This window comes from Myotis davidii, unplaced genomic scaffold, assembly GCF_000327345.1.
Source record: "Myotis davidii unplaced genomic scaffold, ASM32734v1 scaffold184, whole genome shotgun sequence".
Lineage (NCBI taxonomy): Eukaryota > Metazoa > Chordata > Mammalia > Chiroptera > Vespertilionidae > Myotis > Myotis davidii.
This window is the reverse complement of record NW_006297021.1, coordinates 958205-962504: the sequence shown is the minus strand read 5'-3', so window position 1 is coordinate 962504 and position 4300 is coordinate 958205.

Here is a 4300-nt window from a genome sequence, read left to right as displayed (position 1 = left end):
CAGCAGGACAAGAGAGGAGCTACAGTTGATTATAAGGAACTGGTAGGCTCTACTCCAAGGAGTCCACGAAGGGTACAGCAGGAGCACAGGCTGCCGAAAGGCCCGTGGCGAGTGGGGTTTGGGGAACTATGGCTGTCGGGACCACAGGAGCCTCTAGAATATTGGAGTCTCCTCACTGGAGGCTGCCGCAGCGAGGTCGTGTGCAAGGCGAGATGGGATGACTTACAAGGATAGAGAGCTGGCACTTCATCAAAGAGAGCAGAATTTTTTCTGGTCTGCGTGATAGAAACATAATACGTTTGTGTACACGTGACAGACATCATTGGAGCCTTTTTTTGTTATAATAATCCTTTGTAAGTCTGTGGGGAGGTGCTTTATGAAATTTTTGGTTGTTACCGCTACTACCACATGATGTACACAACCGATCTGGGTCAGTTAACAAAAATGGGCCACATGGTTTTTCCTCTGTCCGTCCTCTGTCCGTTTTTCCTCTGGGCCCTCCTTGCTTGTCTGCTGGCATAGTTCCTCAACTGGATGGTGCCTGGGGCTCTTGCTTCAAAGGCCCATCACAAGGTCCAGACGGCAGCACTGCATGTCTGTAAATACACATGCTTATCGGACCACACATGAGATCAGGTAATGGGGACATAGCTGACTTCCAAAGGCTGATGCCACTGGGTACAGGAGGTGGGTCCCACACGGTCGCGGGCTCTGTTATCTCGGGGGCTAGAAAGAGCCATTTCCCTTCCTCCCATAGAAAACAGTGCAGGAGTAGGAAAGGAAGCAAATCTGTTAGGAGGAGCTCCGAAATGAGAAGTGCTGGGAGGGAAAGGCAGACACTTCCAGGAAGCCCAGCAAGGCTGGCTGGTCAGCAGCATTCTAAGGTGGCCCCAAACTGCCTGCCCCGTGAGTCCCCCTCCATCTGGTTATTTACATGCCAATCCAGGTATGGCTGTGAGGGGATTCCATGGGACCATCATGGTCCAAATCAGCTGACTTTGAAATCGATGATAAAAAGGGCCATTTGAAGACTTATTCCAGGAGGCTGGAAATGGGTCTTTAGCTCAACACGCTCATGTCCGAGGTCTTCAATGAGAGGATTAGCCTGAGATTCTGGAGCCTGTCCCAGTATTGAATCTTAGATTAACAATAGCACCTACTTATGGATTCTCTGACTCCATATGTTTCTTTAATCTGCAGGACTGAACAAAAATTAAACACAAAGTATGAATTCATATGACATGTGCAATTCTATGTCACTACTGGCAGAGTTACAGAATGCAATGGCTTCATTATTCTGCACTCACTGAAAATATGGTTTTAAAAGCGTGAATGTCTCCATAAAGTGGAGTAAGTTACATTTCACACAATTTCGTTACCTACTGCACTTATCTCCAGGATGCGGCTGCTCCTGGTTGTTGGGAGAAAATGCCCACTCGCCTCCTGTCTCTATGTTTTATAAGCAAGGCACTAATCGCCCTTTCGTCCCAGACCAAGATGTGTGTGCAGGGACGAGGCTTGAGAAAGTGGGTTTCTGTTTAGAGCAAAAGGCAGATTCCCTTACTGCTCAGTGTAACAGAGAGAAGGTCTTCTGCCAGAACAGAGGACAGGTTTGCTCTAGTCCAGGCGGTGCGTGTGTGTGTATGTGTGTGTGTGTGTGTGTGTGTGTGGTCTGCTGTGAGGCACACTTGACTGTGTGTGTGGCATCCACATGGACCCATGTGCATCACCCTCATAATCCAGGGAGGTAACACATGTGCTGTGTCCATGCTTCTCTGAGACACAAATAATAGTTTGTCTTAAATCCAGGCGGTCTCTTGTCTTCTGCTGACATCAGTGAGACTATGACAGAATAACTAGTTAATTGCACTTAATTTAAAATCTACCCTGGACACTGACCAATGAACTTATAAACCCAATAGGTTCACATACACCCTAGCTGTTTCCACGGTTATAAAACAGGATTTTGGTAAAAAGTAAAAAATGTATTTTTCCCTTGTTGATCTGTATAAAATATCTAATGAGATCACTTTCCTATATCAACCTCTGGATGTATGATTTATCTTTAAAAGATTAAAATGAGTACTTCAAGACCTTAATACACTATTATCTTCCTAACGTCATTTGGGGAATTCAGCTTCAACCATGTCTCCTACATTTATCAACGAAAAGAATAAGAATGAAGGAATGTTCTTTGCTCATTGATTTAGAATTGCCAAAATTTTAGGGTGGATAAAGAATACCTTTTCAGACCTTACCTTTTTTTGGTTAAATATGGAAACAAAATATTCTCATTAATTTTCCTTTCTCAGTGCTCTATCAAATTCCTTGCATGAATGCTATTCATTTTCTTTAGCATTTACTATAGAAAAGTTATTTCAGGATATTAATGAAAGTGAGAACAAATATGATACATGTCGACTTTAAGCACTTGGTTCTATTCAGTGGTTCAGTTCAATCTGTTCAGCCATAAACTGACCTTTGTTAATGGAAATACTTCATTTTAAAAAAAATATATTTTATTGATCTTTTACAGAGAGGAAGGGAGAGGGATAGAGAGTTAGAAACATTGATCAGCTGCCTCCTGCACACCCGCCACTAGGGATGTGCCCGCAACCAAGGTACATGCCCTTGACTGGAACCGAACCTGGGACCCCTCAGTCTGCAGGCCAACACTCTATCCACTGAGCCAAACCAGTTAGGGCAATACTTTCATTTTATATATACATTTTTAAGATCCTGCGTCTGAGGTAGATCATAGTGAGTTAATGACTGAGTAGGCACAGTGGCTTCAAACCTTGTTGCTAAACTGCATCTGTACCAGCCTGGTCAGCTGGGGTGGATGTCTGTCCGGCCAGCCTTTCTCTGGACCACTGCCGCTGGGGTAAAGCTGGGGAAATGCGCTAAGCGCCTGCTCTGCAGTCCTGCCCGAGTGTCCATGATGGACCCCATCGTTTTGTCCGCTTTGTGTTGCCTCCTGAAGTGTTGATTACTCAGTCCTCTGGCATCTCTACACTATAATGGTTTGGGTGTTTCCAAGGACAAGAAAACACAAAAACATTTTCAACTAAGCTGAAAGCCATCCCAATAGTTCAGAGTGGGTTATATGATTTAGAAGATACTATTCTTCTAAATCCTGGGATTTGTTTTAGAAGATACTATTCTGAAAGAAAAGGAGTTGGGGAGACAAACAGAGAGAACGAGAGGAAATGACACTTCCTGGGAATCAAGCATTATCATCTTCTACATTGAGGACAAGAGGCTCCTTCCTTACAGGCGCTGGGCCACGGTCACAGGTGCTGTCTTTACTTCCTGCAGAAGATTGATTGTGTCCTTTGAGCTCTGGGGTCCTGTGACCTCCTCATAGCAGATATATATCACTTGCACCATGAGCATCCCATTTGTCAGTCGTAGAATAAGCTGCCAGCCCTTAGGAATCTTATAATTAAATTGTGCTTTTCTTCTATATCTTTGATAATCCTTAGAACACCTGGGGTCATGGAGAACTGGTTCAAATATTGAGTGAAATATTGAATTAACTTTACATTCTCTAGAATGTTATGAATAGCCCATTTTGCTACATCCCAGAGGACAGAGATTGTAAGCTATAAGTCTACAAGGAAATTGGTGCTTGGGGGGTTCAGGGGATGAGCAGATAGTTTGAAGGAGGAGGAGAAGGTCTGGAAGCTATAAACACTATCATTCCTTATTTGTCTTTTTTGTTTCAACTTGAAGAAACGATGAGTTAAATGAACTGTCCACACAGAAGACTTATTGTTGTGCCTTTTCTAGCTCTGAGGAGTTGACCCTTCATCACTTGCATTATTCCACTGTCCCAGTCTTACCACGGGAAGAGAAGGGAGACTGCAGATAATATATCAGCATATTGCTTTTGTAGGAACCCCAAACCTTGACACTCAATCAATCCTTTGGTGAGTGGTACTAATGAGGTCAAGTTTCCAAATCTGGACTTCACCTAAACCTACTATATGGCAGCAGATCACTTCATTATTTGTTGCCAGAAACTTTATTAAAATGTGCAATGATTCATTTACTCACTTACTTATTAATTGAACTATATTCATGGTTCCTGACTATACATTAGGCATTATACAAGGCCTTAGTGGTATAATAATGATCAAGGTAACCAAGATTCTCAACTATAAGGAGCTTATGGTAAAGGAGATAAAAATGAATGAATACACAAAATATTGAGCAATTGGGCTAAACATAATTTAGAGGCAAACAGAATGATAAGGTAGAGAATTATGAAGAGAGATCCCTGAAGCTACAAGGATGA